At 34.2% G+C, this 22,275-nt stretch overlaps 1 protein-coding gene across 1 annotated transcript in view; it reads right to left on the reverse strand.

Moving 5' to 3' along the window:
- Positions 1 to 22,275, reverse strand: part of LOC123563556 (diacylglycerol kinase epsilon-like) — a 76,244-nt gene that overhangs the window by 3,623 nt on the left and 50,346 nt on the right. The gene's annotated exons all lie outside the window — the stretch shown is intronic.

The following is a 22,275-nucleotide window of genomic DNA, read 5'->3' on the forward strand; positions in this document are numbered from 1 at the left end:
TAAAAATGATAATACGATAATACATATTAGTGTAATAAAGCTTTGACGTCGACGTCATTTATAGTATAGGCGGCGTTGGTCAAATTGTCTTGTTTATATAGTAAAAGAAAGTCGATTTTTTGATGTTTCGACAAGAAAGGCTAACATATGATAAAAAGAATATTACATTTGTGACTTTCCATATTAAATTTATTAAACTCGTTGAATAAAATTGATAAATTTATAATTTTATTCAACTCGTTTAATAAATTCAATATGAAAAGACACTCATGTAATATCCTCTATATATCATGTGTATATAGACAGCAATCCAAACCTAGCATAAACCATAGTGTCTACAGATAGCGAGCCAAACCTAGCATATACCACCTTGTCTATAGACAGCCAAACCTAGCATATATCATCTTGTCTGTAGCCAGCCAAACCTAGCATATATCACGGAGTCTATATAATGCCAAACTTAGCACATATCATTATGACTATAGACAGCAGAATTTAGTATATATTTTTGTGTCTACAGACAGCTTATAAGAATCTTTCACTGGTTGCAGGTAAAGATGGGAATATCAGGCACGAGGGTAACTGCTTAGGTGGTAACGAGGCTCCTGCCGAGTTACTGCCTAAACAGTTACCCAAGTGCCGGATATTCTCACCTCTAAAAGCTGCTAGTGACTGATTCTTTTTCTTGCATGCCTTATTCCTCAGTTTGTAGAAGATATAAAGAAAAACGAAGGTTTTTCTTTAAGGCGCTATTTTGTTAAATTTGTATGAATTTACGCATTCATTCGTAAATTATAACATGTGAGTCATCTTACACCCCTGGGTGTAAGATGAGTTTTTCTAGCACCGGAAAAGCATGGGAAAATCCTGTCCGGCATGCAAGAAAAACCTAGGATATATGACTGTGGCTACAGGCAACCAAATCTAGCATATATCATTGTGTCTATAGACAGCCAAACCTAGCATATATCAGTGTGACTATAGAAAGCTATACCTAGCGTATATCACCGAGTCTACAGACAGCCAAATCTAGCATACATCGGCATGTTTATAGACAAGCAAACTAGCATATATCATTGTGTCTATAGATAGCCTAACCTATCATATATCAGTGTGTCTATTGACAGCCAAACCTAGCATATATCAGTGTGACTACTGACAGCCAAATCTAGCATATATATCAGTGTGACTATTGACAGCCAAACCTTGCATATATAATTGTGTTTGTTGACTGCCAAACCTAGTATATATCACTATATTTACAAACAGCCAAACTTAGTATATATCACTGTGTTTTTAGACAACAAAACCTAGCATATATCAGTGTGACTATTGACAGCCAAACCTTGCATATATCAGTGTGACTTTTGACAGCCAAACCTTGCATATATCACTGTATTTACAAACAGCCAAACTTAGTATATATCACTGTGTCTTTTAGACAACCAAACCTAGTATATATCAGTGTGACTACTGACATATATCATCGTGTTTGTAGACAGCCAAGCCTTGCATATATCAGTGTGACTATTGACAGCCAAACCTTGCATATATCATTGTGTTTGTAGACAGCCCAAACTAGCTTTCATCAGTCCATATATGATATACAGGCATTAAAATCAAGCATAATTCTTAGCTTTACACACAGCTAAACTAAGCATAAAGCTTAGGATTACACGAGTAGTCAAATGTTTGTTTATTGAAGGTGAAACTAAGCATAAATCTTACTGTCCAGCTAGATACCTTCAAACCTAGCATTTATCACTGTATATAGACTGTCAAATAAAGCTTAGCTGAATGTGTCTGTCAGTAAGGAGAAACTTCCCATTCAGTCAAAATTATGGTCCCTTTCTCACTCAGAAAATTACAGTGATGTGTATTCAGGTTTCTCCAAAATTTTTAATGATGCATACTATTGCATAAAAAGATTTTGGGCATGCAAAATTTTAAGCAAAACAACATTTCAAACAAAAAAACAGTGCCTGTAGTTTTATTGTACAAAAAAAGCAGGCTAATCTAGCAAGAAAATGGTATTTTATTTGCAACAGCTATTTTGTACTTGTATGTGAACAAGAAAGTGTAGAATTTCATCATATTATAAATTAAGCATATTTAAAGTGGCAGAATCACAAACTGCTACTTTCAACCAACTTTTTTCTACAAATTATATGCATACTAAAGTCTTGCAAAATTTCTTAAAGTGGCATTATGTGCATCTTACTGCACATAGTGTGTTTTTGGTGAATGTTTTATAAAAGCAGTATTAGGTTGCTGTGCATTTAAATGTGTTAAATTAATGATAATGCCACATAAGTACTTGAAGTTGATGCTTTAGAAATAAAGAAATCGGACTAATAAAATAATAGTTCTTTTCTTCAATCTTGTACGCAGTGATCTCCCTTACCTATAGTAGAGATTTCTGAAGTTGAAGGGAAGCAACTCCTGCGTGCAGTTTGACCTTTTTAAAAAAGACTGCCCCAGTCAAAATAAGAAAAGTCATATTTGGAAAGTTATTATTTCGTACTGGTAACAGAAAGAGTTTGGTATATTGGGTTAAAAGCCATAATTTCCTCCACTCTTTTTACACACACATCTATTTCAGCTGGATTTTTACTTGGAAAATGCGCATATTTCCACTTTAAGGGAAATAGAGTGATATTATTGGCCTCCGCCTTAAAATCCTTGATTTATCATATCAGTCAGTTGTCACCTCTCTGTATTTGATTACATTTTAAAATGTAATAATTGTCACTGTAAAATATGGCTACTACTGTAGAATTTAGTCTATCAGTATAATCTTAGGACACAGTAATCATTATTTAAGAGATTATACATCCATTAAAACCTTACAGTTTCCACTTCTGAACAGATAACACCACAATATTAGGTGTTTGAGATTGTTTATCTCTTTTTTTCAGTGAACACTAATACTAGTGGTTACTAGTTTGTCAATGTAATGTAATAATTTAGGTATTTTTTCAAATTCTTATACCCTGAGTGACTGTGTAAGAACAGAGTGAGGACATAGTAACAATGAATCCCATTTTAAAGCTACTAGCCCATAGTTTGGGTGTTTTTTTTTCAGTAAGTTCATTTCTACAAAGTTTGGAATAGAATGTATATTATATGACACTAAAAATGATAAAATGGGTGAAAATAAAAGTTAGATATTAGTAACAAGAGATCACAGAGTGATCTTGGCGTCCACCAATGTGCCATTTTTGAGTGTTCCAAATTTCAAGACTTACTGACTACCTCAAGGTCAAATTTCATTTCCGTACACAACACTGTGCATGTGGTCCAAATTCAAAAGCTGTAGCTTGAGAAATGTGAAAGTAGGTCACCAGGTCAATGTCAAGGTCAAAGTTTGTTTCAGTACACAATCCTATGCATGTGGTCTAAATTTGAAGCCTGTAGCTACAGAAATGTGAAAGTAGGTCACTAGGTCAATCTTAAGGTCAAAGTTCATTTCGGTACACAAAACTATGCAAGTGGTCCAAATTTGAAGGCTGTAGCTTGAGAAATGCAAAAGTAGGTCACTAGGTCAAAATCGAGGTCAAATTCTATTTCGGAATACAAAACTATGCATGTGGTCCAAATTTGAAGCCTGTACCTTCAAAAATGTGAAAGTAGGTCACTAGGTCAATGTAAAGGTCAAAGTTCATTTCGGTACACAAAACTATGCATGTGGTCCAAATTTGAAGGCTATAGCTTGAGAAATGTAAAAGTAGGTCACTAGGTCAAAATCAAGGTCAAGTTTTATTTCAGAATACAAAACTATGCATGTGGTCCAAATTTGAAGCCTTTACCTTAAAAATGTGAAAGTAGGTCACTAGGTCAATGTAAAGGTCAAAGTTCATTTCGGTACACAAAACTATGCAAGTGGTCCAAATTTGAAGGCTGTAGCTTGAGAAATGTAAAAGTAGGTCACTAGGTCAAAATCAAAGTCAAATTTTATTTCAGAATACAAAACTATGCATGTGGTCCAAATTTGAAGCCTGTACCTTAAAAATGTGAAAGTAGGTCACTAGGTCAATGTAAAGGTCAAAGTTCATTTCGGTACACAAAACTATGCAAGTAGTCCAAATTTGAAGGCTGTAGCTTGAGAAATGTAAAAGTAGGTCACTAGGTCAAAATCATGGTCAAATTTCATTCCGGAATACAAAACTATGCATGTGGTCCAAATTTGAAGCCTGTACCTTAAAAATGTGAAAGTAGGTCACTAGGTCAATGTGAAGGTCAAAGTTTTTTTCGGCACACAAAACTATGCATGTGGTCCAAATTTGAAGGCTGTAGCTTGAGAAATGTGAAAGTAGGTCACTAGGGCAAAATCAATGTCAAATTTCATTTTGAAACACGGAACTACGCATATGGTCTAAATTTGACGCCTGTACCTTCAAAAATGTAAAAGTAGGTCACTAGGTCAAAATCAAGGTCAAAGTTTTTTCCAGTGCACAAAACTATGTATGTGGTCCAAATTTGAAGGCTGTAGCTACAGAAATGTGGAAGTAGGTCACTAGGTCAAAATCAAGGTCAACTCATGTCAAGGTTCATCTTGCCACTCAAAAATATACAAGTGGTCCAAATTTGAAGGCTGTAGCTACAGAAATGTGAAAGTAGGTCACTAGGTCAAAATCAAGGTTAACTTGTGTCAAGGTTCATCTTGCCACTCAAAAATATACATGTGGTCCAAATTTGAATGCTTTAGTTATTGACAAGAACATTTTAAAAGCTTTTCCCTATATAAGTCTATATGAACCATGTGACCCCCGGGGCGGGGCCATTTTTGACCCTAGGGCGATAATTTGAACAAACTTGGTAGAGAACCACTAGATGATGCTACATTACAAGTATCAAAGCCTTAGGCTTTGTGGTTCGGACAAGAAGATTTTCAAAGTTTTTCCTTATGTAAGTCTATGTAAACAATATGACCCCCAGGGCGGGGCCATATTTGACCCCAGGGGTATAATATTAACAATCTTAGTTGAAGACCACTAGATGATGTCACATACAAAATATCAAAGCCCTAGGCCCTGTGGTTTTGGACAAGGAGTTATTCAAAGTTTTTCCCTATATAAGTCATTATAAACTACGTGACCCCCAGGGCGGGGCAATATTTGACCCCAGAGAAATAATTTGAATCATCTTGGTAGAGGACCACTAGATGATGCTTCAAACCAAATATCAAAGCCCTAGTCTCTGTGGTTTTGGATAAGAAGGTTTTCAAAGTTTTTCCCTATATAAATCTATGTAAAATATAGAAATAAACAAAGGGCCATAACTCACTCATAAATTGTTGAACCAGTCTGATTTTCAGGGGGACACAACTAGGGTACCAATACATCATTCTGACAAAGTTTGGTCAAAATCCCCCCAGTAGTTTCTGAGGAGATGCGATAACGAGAAATTGTTAACGGACGGACGGACGGACCACGGACGCAGAGTGATTTTAATAGCCCACCATCTGATGATGGTGGGCTAAAAATGCAGCAACAATGTAAATTTTCTGCATTATGTCAAAACTGTTGCAACGGTTTAGTACTTTCTGCACAATATTTTTGGTTATTTTCAAGAATATCTTGCAGAAAGCATTTGTCAATACGTTTGTACCACTAGTCACTTTCTGAGTACTCACTGTCTATGGATTCATGAGAAAAATAATTTTTCGCCTAAAGTGTGTAGATTAGTCCCTGTTAGCTGAAAGTATACTGCATTCTCCTTGTCCTTGACCAATGTCACCAGGCCATACTAACACAAAGTCTCAGAACCACTGGTGTTAAACAAATATATCTAAAAAGAACACAAGAAGTGGAACTCTTTTTCTGCACTGACTTGAACTTTTAATATGTCAAATTGTTCCCAACTGTTATTTTCATCTCAGTGGTCAGGTTTCACCATGTAACACATGTGTTTGTTATCCACAGAAAAATGTGTGTGATAGAAACTGAAACTTTTCTCACAGGAATTACTTATTCTCTAAATCATCAGAATAATTGATTGAGACCTGGAGAGCAAAAATAAACACCACAACATTTCTTAGGCTGTCAGAATTTCTTATTTGTCTTTTAGTCTTTGTAAGATTTCCCACATGTTTCAAAATAAACAAACCCAAAGAATGTAAATGAAACAAAATACATAATAAATACCTACATGACCTGATATATATCCTTGAAGAAAGTAAAGCTGCCCCTAACCAAAAGTTCAATTCAGCACTTGTTTACAGTATATTTTAATGTCAAAGAAACAGCCATCTGCTTTATTTATTTTACTTTATAAAGAAATTCTTGACCATATCTATGAATCTTTATATATAAAAGATAAAGAAAACTGGCCTATCAACAGTAGTTAACAGGGGCCTTCATGTTAGTCTGGCAGTTCAAGTCACTGACTTTGAACCACTTCGCCCTCACTGCTACTGGCTAGAAACCCTGCTAGTAATAGCAGAACTTTGACATGTGAGAAATCTAACTGGGTGGCTCCCATGTCAATGGTTCTTGTGTAGGTACACAGTCTGGACCTAAAGTAATGCCAAGAAGGGAAAATTGGGGTTTCCTTAAACCATTAAACCTGAAAAAGTGCTCTGTGAACCAACAAAACAAACAAACTTACATACAAATACGAATTTGCTATAACAATGCAAAAATTGTTGTTTTCCTTTCAATTTTATCATCAAACATCTTCAGTCATTCAAATTTTACCTTGATAAATAATCGCAATATTCATTCTTTGCTTCAGAAACTATTTAACTTCTATACATGTATACATTTCTTGTAGCATCACTAAGTAAAAAAAATGTTGAATCACTGAAAAAGCACATTGCAAATTTAAGACAAAAACAAAATTGAAATTTGGAAAGAAAGGAAATAAAGTTGCAAAACAAAGATAACAAAACTGTAATCAAAGATTTATATTTTATGTAATAACAAAGAGCTGTTGACTTAATTCAAGTCATTTAATAAAGAATACAAAAAGGTGCATAATTTTGAGAAAAAGCAAAATATAATTATGGAACCTGTGCAATGCATGTCAGGGCATGACATTGAACAAGTGTGGTTACTGAGATACCAGCTTATACCAGCTTATGTAGGAAAAAAAATACTGTATACTAAGAGGGCACACAGGTCAGTGTTGCAGATTTAACTATCCTTTGAATAGTCAAGCTAAAACTTGTAATGTTAATTGCCTACTGTTACATGTTTTAAGTATCCAAAGAAATCTGGTTGTGCCGAAAATGTACCATCGTCTTCAATAAAACCCTACATTTTTTTTCCAAACAAACATTAAAATATCACCTAACAAAAAGACTTGTCAAAGGTCATATAATATTCAAAAAATCATCTTCTTGCTTTATCTAAATTCTAAACATGACTACCTGTAATAGGCCTATATTTCATTAAAAGTGTACATACAACTCGATAATGTAAGATTTGAAGAAATAAGGTGCATTATAATTGACAAGTTATATAGTGAAGAAGTTTTAAAAAAATCCTTTGGATTACCTCCCCTTATAAATTTTTTTTTTCATGAGTTATCTCCCCTGAAAATAAGAAAAAAAATGATTTTCTCTTTTTCCTATGGGGAATTTTAAGATTTCTTTTTGGTATTTGTAACAGAATCATATAATGCAGGTTTCTACCGCAAAATTTTCTCGAAACTCAAGTTCAGATTCTTATAATCAAAGAAATTATATATTTCCGATAGGCTTCAATGTTAACTTCAAAACCGATTATCTCCTCCAAAAAATGATAAAGTTTGAAAAATCTCTCAGTGAAACGTTTCTAATTTTGAATGTCTTTAAAGTGACAAAATTTCATTTAATAATTACCATCCAGTTACAATTACACCATGTTATCCTTAAGGCCTAAAAAAAAAATTCTTTGTTTCCGGTAACATGCTGAAACAAGAGCACCGCCTTGCGGGTGCTGACGCTCATCTGATTTTTTTTGTGTAATAGAAATATTGTCCTACCCATGATTTTCTAAGTCTAAAAAGGGCCATCATTCTTGCAAAAAGCAGGATAAAGTTATGTTTCTTGATGTACAGCGTCCACTTATGATGGTGAAAAACTGTTGCAAGTTTTAAAGCAATAGCTTTGATAGTTTATGAGAAAAGTTGACTTAAACATAATACTCAACCAAGAAAATGATTTTCTAAGTCCAAAAGGGGCAATAATTATTGCAAAAATCAGGATGGAGTTACGCTGCTTGCTGTACAGGGTCAGCTTATGATGGTGAACAAGTGTTGCAAGTTTCAAAGCAATAGCTTTGATAGTTTAAGAGAAAAAGTTGACCTAAACATAAAACTTAACCAAAAAATCTGATATTTTCTAAGTCCAAAAGGGGCCATAAATCTTGCAAAAAGCAGGATGGAGTTATGTTTCTTGCTGTACAGGGTCAACTTATGATGGTGAACAAGTGTTGCAAGTTTTAAAGCAATAGCTTTGATAGTTTAGGATAAAAGCTGACCTAAACATAAAACTTAACCAAGAAAACTGACTTTCTAAGTCCAAAAGGGGCAATAAATCTTGCAAAAAGCAAGATGGATTTATGTTTCTTGCTGTACAGGGTCAGCTTATGATGGTGAACAAGTATTCCAAGTTTCAAAGCAATAGCTTTGACAGTTTGGGAGAAAAGTTGACCTAAACATAAAACTTAACCAAGAAATCTGATATTTTCTAAGTACAAAAGGGGCCATAAATCTTGCAAAAAGCAAGATGGAGTTATGTTTCTTGCTATACAGGGTCAGCTTATGATGGTGAACAAGTATTCCAAGTTTCAAAGCAATAGCTTTGATAGTTTAGGAGAAAAGCTGACCTAAACATAAAACTTAACCAGGCAACGCCGACGCAGACGCCGACGCCGACGCCGACGCCGACGCCGACAACCGCTCAAGTGATGACAATAACTCATCATTTTTTTTCAAAAAATCAGATGAGCTAAAAAATTAGGGTAGGTAGGTTGGAATTTTTTTTTTTTTTTGAATTTTTTTTTATTTAGGGGGACTTTTCGGAAATTATTTTTTTGTCATAAAATGATTACTAATAAGGGGGTTATGCCTTTAGAGCATCAGTAAGTTGATTTCTAACATCACTGGCTATGTTTAAAGCATAAAAAGTGCAGTTTTGCATCTTTTTGTTAAAAAGTTGAAAAAAATATTCTCCAAGGCCATAAAAACATTTAGGGTCGGGCCAAAAATTTTGGGTAAGTCGGGATACCGGAAACAAACAATTTTTTTTCTTACGCCTAAACCATTGTGTCAGGTTAATGTAATTTATATTCATCTTTACTTGATGTTGTTAACTGATAGTGAAAATTTGAATTTTTAAAACATTAATTAAATTATACAGTTATTTCTTTTTATTACATGTCAAAATGCATTGTGTTAACAGTGACTGAAAAAAATAATTTTAAAAAATATGACCAAAATGTTTGAAAACATGTCTATATGATAAGATTTTATCAGACCTATCTTTAATACACCAAAGCTGTCTGCAGGGCACATTTGATTAACTTATTTCCATAGTTACAGACCATATTTCTGGTACTGTACCCATAAATTTCAATTATTTTCATCAACTGTGAATGTGAATGGAGTTAACACAGATCTTGATGTTGTTTAATAGAAATTTTATTTCAATTCTTTTCAAAAAAACTATTCATTTATTGCTTTACATCACTCATACAAGCTGGAAACACACCTTATCACTTTTTTACCTGCCATAAAATTCATAAATTTATTATCAAGTCAGTTTAAGGAGTAAAAATGAGAAATTCTTTTGTACATAGTGTTACCAAGTAGGAAACTTGAATAAGTATAATACATGTATGTTATATATCTTTTTAACTGACCCCTGTCTCACAATATTTGAAACATTAATTTTATGGTATTATTTTTATCTCAACATAGTACATATAGTTTCTAGCATACAGTCCTGTTACGCACCAAGACTTTTACTATCACTAACAAGAGGGGTCATATTGGCCCTTGATTGCTTACCTGAGTTACACCATGTGCTTTAACAATTTTGGTAGATGGTTACACAAGAAAAATGTCTGCGAAATCATTCTGAAATAGTGCTAGTGTCTTAAAAGTTTCTACGGGCAGGTATTGTGTGTGTTGTTTTGGGAGAGGGGCAGGGGCGGTGAGGTAAGAGGTTAGGGGAATGATGACAAAGGAAACTAAGAGACAATATCAAACAACAAGATTTTTAAAGTTTCATCTATATACATACTGGGAAAAGTGACCACACCCTCTCTGGTGGCCATGTTATTTGACAGAATGAAATAACTTGTAAATTGTCTGTAAAGGGTCACCTAAGAAACATCTGTGTAAAACTATTCTAAAATCTGGCCAGCAGTTTCAGATAAGGAGATTTTTAAAGTTTCCACAATATATACATATATGAAAAGTAACCACGTCCCCTGGGGGGCATGTTTTTGGACAATGTAGAATAAATTGAGCAATCTTCATAAAGGGTCACCAAAGGAACATTTATGTGATTAGGCCAACAGTTTCATACAAAAAGAATTTTAAAGTTACCAGTATATATATACATACACTCAGTTCCAAAAGAAATGGCACTTAGTTTTCTGTTATTTTTTCTCGGTTATTTTCATGAAAACTTATAATGTTTGGTACCAACATTTAAACAGTTCGTAAACAAATTGGTGTGCATTTTAGATTTTAAGTTATACCTGAGAGTTAGTGTATGAAAAAATGAAACAAAAACGTCCGGGAATTTTTTGAAATATTTAAACTTAAAAAGTGCACACTTTCTTTTGGAACTAAGTATATAGGGAAAAGTGACCACCCCCTCTGGTGGCGGTGCTTTTTTTGATGCATCAGAATAATTTGAACAATCTTGGTAGAGGATCACACAAGGACCTTTTGTGTGAAGTTATTTAAAAACCAGGCAGTTTCATACAAGAATATTTTTAAAGTTTCCAATATATACATATAGGGAAAACTGACCAACCCCCTAATTGCCATGTTTTGTAACAAATTGCAGTAATTTGAACAATCTTGACAGAGGGTCATATAGGACCATTTGTGTGAAAATATTTGAAAATTGGACTAGGGGTTAAGATGTTGTTTGAAGATTTTTCTATCTTTAGCTCTGGCAGCTCATATGTACAAGTAAGCGGAACCATTTGAATAATTTTGGAAAAAGACCAACAAACATCCAGACCAAGTTTCATCAATTTCCACCCACAGTTTCAGAGGTGACATTGTTTTAAGAAAAGTGTGAATGGATAACAGATGGTTAGTGATCGCAATAACTCATTTTGTGCTCAGCTGAGCTAAAAAGGCAATTTTATTTTCATATGACTTATTCAACACGAGTGCAAGCCAGAATGACTTACTTAAGACTAGCGGAAGTATCCACACAAGTTCTGTTCAACTATACTGTAAACCTTCTAATGTTCTGCAACTACAATATTGCAGAGCCACCAACACTGCTAAAGATATACATTAAAATACATGGCCACACATTGGGATAAATTTTTATATAATTTTCTGTAACCATTTTTTTACGATCATATTTTTTCATTCCTGTACTGATAGCGCTGAATTTGCTGAATGAAGGAAGCAAGTAAATATTGCAATTATATGATTTCGAACAAGATAACTTACATTTGAGCCGTGCCATGGGAAAACCAACATAGTGGGTATGCGACCAACAAGGATCCAGACCAGCCTGCACATCCGCGCAGCCTGGTCAGGATCCATGCTGTTCGCTAACAGTTTCTCTAATTGTAATAGGCTTTGAAAGCGAACAGCATGGATCCTGACCAGACTGCGCAAATGCGCAGGCTGGTCTGGATCCATGCTGGTCGCATACCCACTATGTTGGTTTTCCCATGGCACGGCTCATTTAATGTCCCTATCTCAGCCCCTATCTATGTCACATATAGGTATGAACACTCAGCCTTACAGTTACTTTTTCAGCTCATTTAATGAATTAATCAATCAATCAATTTAATGTGTCATGCATTATGAGGATATAAAAGATGTTATCTCCTCAGTTTTGATTTTATGCTAGGGAATAACTTTAAACAATCCCATAATCTTAACAAGATATGCAAATTATTATTTTCATGTTCACAATATTAAAGCACACTTTATGGGAGTGTATCCTTGTATAGTATTTTTACATACTTGCTCTGATCAGTGTTGTGGTCTTTCTGATCATTCATATATATATATAAATTTGAAGGGCTGATCCTCCAAATCAAGCAACATAGCATTATACTTTTGTCTGTGACATACTATATATTCATAATTTTGACAGCAAAATATCTTTGACATTTTGTATTTGTAGCATCTTCCCTTAAAAAAAAAAAAAAAAAAAAGAAAATATCTGTAAAATCGATGGACACTCCCCGAAATATGATTATTCCATATTAAAAGCACAAAAGCTGAATTCAACTGGGCACTTGTGTTGAATAATTAAAGAGCAATAACTCTGTAAAAAATCTCCTGACCAGAAGATGAAGATAATATGCACATCTCCTCCTGGGAATAAAGCTTCCTAAGAAGTTTCATTGAATTCTATCCAAGGGTTGCTCAGGAATACTCCTGATAAGAAATGGTGCTCTAGTATATAACCAAAGGGCAATAACTCTGTGAAAAATCATCCAACCAAAACATGAAGCTAATATTGTTAGTGAAGCTTCCTATGAAGTTCCAATGAATTCCAACCATTGGTTGTTGAGGAATACTCCAGACAAGAAATGGTCCTATAATAATACTGGTACTAATGCTGAATAATAAAAGGGCAATATCTTAGATAATATGTGCATCTTTTCTAGGAAGTGAAGCTTCCTTTGAAATTTCAATGAATACTCTAGAAAAGAAATCAGTGCTATCATACTAATGTTGAATAATCGAAGGGCAATAACTCAGAGAACAATCATCCAATAATGAGCACATCTTCTCTTAGAAGTGAAGCTTCTTATGAAGTTTAAAAGAATTCTAGCAAGTGGCTGATCAGGAATACTCCATGCAAGAAATGGTACTACAGTATACTAATGCTGAATAATCAAAAGGCAATAACTAAGTGAAAAATCATCCAATTGGAACACAAAAAGACAATATGCCTATCTCCTCTTGGGAGTGAATTTAGCTAAGTTCCAGCCAATGGTTGCTGAGAAATACTACAGACAAGAATTGCGGGAATGATGGGCACATAGACGGATGGACGCATGAAGCAGAGACTATATGATTCCCCTTAAGGGAGCATAAAAACAAAATTTTGTATGCTGTATATCGCTGGTATGAAATGTCTGAAAATACTGGCAAAGATTTAGATAAATTCTTAGTACAATACCTTAACCATTTAGCTAAAGTAAGTCAGACAAATCTGCACACAATAGAGACTATCAAATTTTTATTGTCAGAAAAAAGAGAAGCCAAATTAAATGCAAGTGTTTGTCATTCTACATGAACCTCCCTCTGAGGAGGTGAGAAAATTGCAGACAGTTTCATATTAATTTAACTCATTAACTTATATTGGCCATTCCTTTTGCCTCTTAATTTACTTTTTCTACAATAATTATCACGCCTTTGACATAAAAGAAAAAATATATTAATTCAAATAAAAATGTATTAAAATCTTATCACACTTTATTATATTATTATTAGATGCCTATAAAACAAAAAAGCTCATTTTCTTGCCTTGTAAACCATGCTATGAATGCGTACCAAAATGCACACCAATCATCAGTTTGTAATAAGTTTACATTAATATTACATTTTATGTTATATTGTATAACTCATATTCTATTAAAAATGCACTAGAAAATGTAAAACCCTTTCATTTTGTTGAACTACCGTATTTCCTCAAATAAGGGTTCAAGCCCTAAAATATTACCCTGCTACACTTAAAGAAATGGCAACGTATAAATTCTTTCAAATGGATGAAGAAAATCATAACAGCATATACTTACTGACAAACAATATGAATTGTCAGAGGACAGCAATGCTGGATTATTCAACAGCCTTGTCACTTGAATTACCTTGTTAACTGAATGAATATAAAGGTCAAAAAAGGGGCATAATTTTGTAAAGATTCTCATTTGTGGATACTGAGATATCAGCTTACATGGAAAAACTTAATAAAAAATTGCCAAGTTGAAAAGGGGGCATATTTTTTGTAAAAATGCTTTTGTTAAAATGCAAAGTAGAGTTATGGAACTAATGTATTGCATGTCTGATCATTAAGTGAATAAGTGTGTGAAGTTTCAATCCATTCCCATAACTAGGTACTGAGATACCAGCTTATATAAAACTGCAAAGCCAAAAAGGGGGCATAATTTTGTAAAATAGAAAAGTATAGTTATGGAACCTGTGCAATGCAAGTCAATTCATCACAGTGAATAAGTGTCTGCAGTTTCCAATCCATTTCTACTAGTGGTTACTGAGATACCAGCTTACATACAAAAACTTGACATAATCGGGATGCAGACTTGGATAACGACATTGTCGAATAGGTGAGTGCAACCGCTCCAACTATTCTTGGAATAGCCAAGCTAAAAATAGCTTTTAAAATGTTGCTGCTCTTATCACTTTCGAAAGATATTTCATATTGCAGTCAAACCTGTTTATAAAGATCATCTTTGGGAAATGAAAATAGCGATCTTAGTTTAACTTTACGGGTGGTCTCCCAACAAAAGTCAATGATAAACAGGAAGAACAAATAGTTCTATGGTAGTAGTTTTTATCTGGAGGCTGCTGTTAACAAAGGTCTGACTGTATTTCATACCATTTCAAATAATATTTGTATCATGTACCATAATTAATACTTTTAAAAATGATGAAATGACTTTTCATTGTGAAGTGGTCTCAAGAGTTCACTACTAATTACACTTTAAAAGCTTTTATGTTTTTATGTTTTCTAAAGTAGCATAAAAATGTAAAGTAATAAAACTGAAGACAGTTTTCTTTTTTTATTAATAATGTGTGTGGTGCATTTATAACTGACACATTATTAACTATTGTGAACAAAGCAAAGTTACTCAATTCTACAAAGGGCAATCACTCTGTCACTCTGTGATACGGTTAGATGGGAGACCGCAGAGCAAGAGCAAGAGACTATTTTAGTATGACAAGATGAAACTGACTGACATGTATTGCCATAGTGACCATTTCGTTTTTCTCTAAAATTTAGAATGTTGTGTTTATTTGTTCAAACATGGCACTTACTAACTATACAAAGATTACAGATATCTTATGTTCAATTAACATTTCACAGGAGAAAGCTGAAACTGAAAGGGTGGTCCAATCAACTTATATAATTAATAAACACAGGTTTTCTTCTCTGACATATCACATCTGTGCACAGATATACCATCCAGATGTCTTACAATAATTTCACACTAATAAGCAAAAAACCCTTTTTTTCTTGCTATTTCAATTAAAATTAATGTTATTATCAACTGAAAAAGAAAATAAACCAAACCTGTGTCAAGACTGGTTGATGGAAATTTTGAGATTTTATTAGATAATAAAATTTATACTATTTTCAGTAATAATCAAATAATGTGCGAAACCAATCATTTTCAAATTTATATGAAATACTCACATGCAAGATAGAATGTTTGAAAATGAATCTTTAATTAAAAAAGGAGAAGGGTATTCTGTGAAAGAATTTTCTATTCCCTACCCTTTTATGCTATAAAACTTTCTACTTTAGTGAAAAATGCACATTTTTCACCTCAGTGGAGAACCGTTTTATCTACTTGCTAATTTATAGACTGTTACAATACTTTTATCTTGCTGCAACAAAATGCACATGCACTCTCGTCACTCCAAACATATGCTTTATTTTAGTTTTAATTGAAAACAGGTTGATTTTATTATACAATTTCATTGTGAAAACTAACTGTACTTGAGACACAATTTATACAGCTGCATTTCCTTCTGAAAATCTTACATGATTGATTACCTCCCCTTTTGATAGTTAACTAAACAGCTGTACATGAGATGACATATAAATGTAAACTTGCTGCATTTGTTCATGCATTTAACTGTAAACAGAGATAAATTGATGGCAAGTTTTGTAAGGAGACCAATTTGGAGATGATAAATGAATTCTGTGAAGATAGATCAGGATGAATTACACCTACAACAATAAACATCTGGGGGGGGGGGGGGAGTAAATGTTCTCACTTTCTGCACCTATTCTCAAAGCATTTTCATCACATAATATGCTTGACAAGGCTTCACTATCATGTCTTTAACCCTGGTCCATCATTCAATCTGGGCAATACCATTAAATATTCAAAGGGGTGTTCACTGAAAATATACTGACTGATTAGCAAATAGTACAGACCATGATCTTGGTCTGCACTGGTCGCCAAGGCAGAATCACTTGCCGTTAGCAGGCTAAAGGATAAAATTAAGTAGATCTGTGCATAAAACACTCATTTTATGCCATATTTAGACTGAAGGGGTGAAAAAAACCTAAGGGAGGGAGTGAATCCTTTGGAAAAGTCTATTAAACAAGCTGGTATCATGTTATAATTTAATGATCAGGGCCTAAACTCATTTCTTATGAGGGAATTATTAACATGTCATTTACATTACTCTTTAGCCCACTAAATTTATAAAATGGACTGAACCATCATTCAATTTGGGCATTACCATTTATTATTTGAAGGGGTGTTTACTGAAAATTTACCCACTGAACAAATGTGCAGGCTGATCTTGGTTTGCACTGATCACTTGCTGCCAGCAGGCTAAAGGTTACACAGTAATTTCTTGTGGAACTTTGTGAAATATAATTCACACAATTTTGTCCTAAGAGTTTTATCAAAAATTAGTTCTATAATTTAGAATTGGATAATGAAGAGGACCATAGATAAGAATTTTCTCTCTCAATCAGCTTATTTATTCAAAGCAAAAATCTCCACTATCCCTAGAACAACTTCTACACATCATTTTATCAATGTTCCACCATGCATGACTCAACTTCTTTACCAGTAATTGCACAACACCTGGTACCTGCATCATAAACCATATGAGCTTCTGTTGTCTGCGATTACTCAGAAAACTTATCTCTCAGCCTGTAAAGCACTAATAATATAGTAATTATATATCTTCAGAAATGTATCAAAGTGCATACAGATTAGATATGGAAGGCCATAATAGACAAGAAGACAAATGCAGTTTATGATGACAGATGATCATGAAGTGCTGCAGGAACATTGAACACCTGGTGATAAAACATAAATACAGTCAGCTTTGATAAAATACTGTTTATAGCCTCATAAACAACTTCAAGTTTTGTTTATGACAAAAAAATGCCAAATAAATGAATAATAATATGTTAATTTATTAAAACCTGCCTGTCTTGGCAGTCTAAGAACCGGAGACATGAAAAGTGAGGCAGGTAGAACTAAATTTGTTGCTGAAAAAAAGCTTTTCTATGTTTTGGTTTCCTGCAAATACAAAATCAGAACTCTATTGCAAAATGCATTGTTTTGTAATTTTTTATCTAAATGCCAGAAAATGCATTTAAATTAGGAAGGCTGCCATACTGACAGTCAGGCTGTTGAAGAGTTCTGCCCTGAATTTATTTTGAGTTGCATATTAACTGTAATGTTCGATGGAAAATTTAGAAAATATAAAATAAAATAAGAACTGTTAAAAAACAATTCTCTATTAAAAATAAAGTGCATTGATAATGATGCCCTCTAAAAAAAAAAACCCCAAAAAACAACAAAAAAACATTTGACTTTTAACATTTGTGTCAACAATACTTGAATCCTCTAAAATTAGGCACTGGAACTAAAAATACAAACGTCATGTATGCACTATCTATTTTAGATATGTGCAGCTAACTGCACCAAGGTACAGTACAGTCCGAAACATATTTAATTTATCATTTTCTGAAAAAGAGTTAATTGAGCTGAAAAAAATGATCCTGGATAAAATATTTGAAAAAATGGAGACAACTCCAGTAAAACTTTATTGTAGGCTCAGGTGAATATGTACTAAGTATCCCATGCAAATTATGCACTTTTTACCTTAAGGCATGAAAAAATTATGCATAATTACTGCAACGGTCAGCAATTTGTAAAGAAAAAATATGTAAAGATCAAATCATTTAATGCCCATGGGAAAGTTTGACATTTTTGTGGTGAAATGTGTCAAAAACAGATGATTTCTTTTAAGAAGTTAAAAACCACAGAATTTCACAAGGTGAAATATGTTGAGAAAGAGAACAATTTCTGCTACCAATATATATGCGTCAAAGTGTGGGAGAAATATCTACAAATATGAGAAAATCAAATAAAACAATTTCAGGACTGTTAGATGCATGACTGTGTCATCCTGAATAGCAGGTAACAAAGATAGCTTACTTTTCTGTTGCATCGATATAACATGGGCAAGATTTTGATTGACAAACGGTGTTAACTCAACAATTTCACTCTATAAACAGATTGTTTCCCTTGTGTAAAGCGGGTTTAGGGTAAGACTCTACTAAAATCCTACAAATTCAGGTATCCTACCCTGGTCAGTATATAAACCTATTAACAGTTGTTACAGTGATACTAAATCAGATATAGGATCAATAGATACTACCATGTCCAATGGTCTGTATGCTCTATTGTACCTAGAGGCAGTGGACATTGTCCGTCTAGGGTCATCTGTGGTCAGGTCAGGTCAGCTGTAAGAGCTGAACAGGTGTATTCTCCCTGGTTAACAATATCAGATCTGTTCTATTAGTAAGACACTTCATCTGAATGATCTAAATCAAATATTGTCATTTTTAATGGTTTGAATTTCCATGTTAAAATAACTGTCTTTCATAGATAAAATCTTTTTTCCAAGAATAATACTACTGGTAATACTGGTGTCTCACTCACTTATAGAACGATAAATTGTGATCAGGTCCTGTTGTTTTGTAAGATATTCTGTTACAGAACAGAACAAAAGTGATTTATGCAAACCACCTACCTCTTTCATGTAATAAGATATGGCTGATGTCTTGGTCAGAAAATGGAGGCTAACTGGTCACTAATTTAAAACAATTACATGGGCTATATAGTTAATTAATAACAGTTTAAAATATCCAATTATGTGTGCCTTTAAACTTACTTAATTTAAAGAGCTGTTTTACAGTTAACAACAAAGTTAACAACAGTAGGCATCACACACAATGGCACAAAATCTGTTTTCATTTTATGCAGTTATTAAATGGAATTTTACATGTAATGCTGTTCTACATTTAAAACAATAATTTTACTGAAGGAAATCTTGTCATTCTCTGATATTGTACAGAACTTAAGAACTTATTTATGATATTGTACAGAACTGTACAGAACTTATTTATGATATTGTACAGATCTTATCTATTAAAAAACATATCATTTTGTCATTGTTGTGTTTAATGTCACTCTGACACAATTATATGTTTTATGGAGACTTTCCAGCTTTGATGGTGGAGGAAGACCCCAGGTGCACATCCCTGCATTATTCCATCAGAGGCTTGCACCTGGGTAGAACCACTGACCTTTTGAAAGCCAGCTGGAAAGCTTCCTCACATTAAGAATTCAACGCCACAGAGGCCCCTAAAAAATAAATCATAACCCTAAATAACACTGAGTCAGTAATAATTACAGGCCACCGTACAGTCTTGACTTTATTTTTAAGGCATAGCAATGAACATTTAGAGAGACCGCAACCTACATGTTGGGATATCACTTAAACCGACAGCTGTAGCCTGCATCAACACACCACTTTTTGATCTCAGATAGTAATGTGTTTTGAGCTAATCTGTTTTTGTTACAAAAGAATTATTTTCCTCTTTTTTTTTTGTTGAACTGTGAACCTGACCTTTGAGCTAGCAGACTGAGTCTTACATGCATCACCTCTTCTTATGCTGAATGTGCTTGCCAAGTGTTTTAACATCAATCCATGTGTAAGGATGTTACAGACTTAACCCTAATCATGCTGGACATGATTGCTTCTGCCTTTGCGACCAGTGTAGATCATGATCAGCCCTGCACATCCATGCAGTCTGAACAAGATCTGCACTGTTCGCCATTCAGTCCATTTCTTTTTGGTCAGCACCCCTTTAACAGTTGTTAATGGTACTGTCTAAATTAGAAGATGGACAAGTTCATTATAGAAATTTAGCAGGGTAAGGATTAACAAGAATTTATTTTAGCTCATCTTGTGACCTTGACCTCTGAGCAAGAGGTCAGAGTCTTAGATGTTATACATTGTCTTGTTATGGTGAAGGACCTTGACCTCTGAGCAAGAGGTCAGAGTCTTAGATGTAATACATTGTCTTGTTATTGTGAATGACCTTGACCTCTGAGCAAGAGGTCAGTCTCGGATGTTATACATTGTCTTGTTATTGTGAATGACTTGACCTCTGAGCAAGAGGTCAGTCTCGGATGTTATACATTGTCTTGTTATGGTGAAGGACCTTGACCTCTGAGCAAGAGGTCAGTCTCGGATGTTATACATTGTCTTGTTATGGTGAAGGACCTTGACCTCTGAGCAAGAGGTCAGTCTCGGATGTTATACATTGTCTTGTTATGGTGAATGACCTTGACCTCTGAGCAAGAGGTCAGTCTCGGATGTTATACATTGTCTGCTCAGAGGTCAGTCTCGGATGTTATACATTGTCTTGTTATGGTGAAGGACCTTGACCTCTGAACAAGAGGTCAGAGTCTTAGATGTTATACATTGTCTTGTTATTGTGAATGACCTTGACCTCTGAGCAAGAGGTCAGAGTCTTAGATGTTATACAGTTAACCTCGCTTATAAGGAACAGCTTGGGACCTCTAAAAATTGTTCCTTATAACCGAGGTTCCTTATATCCGTATAGCGAACTAGTTCCTTGTAACCGAGGTTTGTATAACGAACACAATTTGCATAGCGAACATTATTTGACTGACGTTTGAAAAGACCTATGTATTCACTTTATGTGCCGAAAATGAATCTTTATATGAGAAAGTTGCGAGTCTAGTACAGGCACTTTCCTGTAGAGATGGTAAGGTAAACACTGCCTGCATGTATATGACTGAAATAGTGTTGAAACACGACGTTAAACCTAAACTAAGCCAAAATGTACGTCGGTGAGAATGACCGTAATTTGTGTTTATTTTTGACGGTTATTTCTATCTTCTTTTTAGAGAGGGTTACATTATGACATGTTTCAGTTACTCCCCTTACCTTGCTCGACTGCATGCTATGTGAATGCATCAATACTCATATAAAATAAGTCTTCAAATTGTTAAATTAGACTACCCATTAAACTTTAAAAGTAAGGTGTTTATGACATACAGTGTATTACGACTAGGCAATGGTACCATACATACGGTTAAAGTGTTAATCATATGAATAGCTTTGCTATTGTTCATTTTAGCACCTGCTACATGTTTTACAATAATTTAATTGAAAATTTGGTAAATTGGACTGTTTGCCATTGTTAATCACGCGTAATTAACACATTTATTTAGGATAGTATTATCGTGACCGTGACCGAGACTGATTTTCGATCACTGTTGTTAACATGAAATACCTAATACATGTAGCTCTCGAACATAATCTTGAGTAAATATAAGTCTACTACCGTCTAGTAGGTAAATTTGGTAAATTTGGTTAATGCTGAAATTATATAGATCTATTTTCTTTTTATCGTGAATATCATAGCAGAGACTTCAAGTGCACGAAAACGCGTAAAAGTGCCGACGTTACTCTGACGTCATCAGCGATTCTCCTGTTTATTTCCGATTTTCAATCATTTTTATTCTTTATGGCTGTTCGCTATAACCGAGGTGTTTTCAATTGTATTTTGTACTTTGGGACTGAAAAATGTGTTCCTTATAACCGAGTGTTCCTTATAACCGAGTTCCCTATAACCGAGGATTTTTACGTTGAATAAAGAAGGAATTAGATCGGGGAATTGAAAACTGTTCCTTATAACCGAGTGTTCCTTATATCCGAGTTCCTTATAAGTGAGGTTTACTGTACATTGTCTTGTTATGGTGAATGACCTTGACCTCTGAGCAAGAGGTCAGAGTCTTAGATGTTATACATTGTCTTGTTATGGTGAAGGACCTTGACCTCTGAGCAAGAGGTCAGAGTCTTAGATGTTATACATTGTCTTGTTATGGTGAAGGACCTTGACCTCTGAGCAAGAGGTCAGTCTCGGATGTTATACATTGTCTTGTTATGGTGAATGACCTTGACCTCTGAGCAAGAGGTCAGTCTCGGATGTTATACATTGTCTTGTTTTTGTGAATGACCTTGACC

Source organism: Mercenaria mercenaria, chromosome 2 (genome assembly GCF_021730395.1).
Source record: "Mercenaria mercenaria strain notata chromosome 2, MADL_Memer_1, whole genome shotgun sequence".
NCBI lineage: Eukaryota > Metazoa > Mollusca > Bivalvia > Venerida > Veneridae > Mercenaria > Mercenaria mercenaria.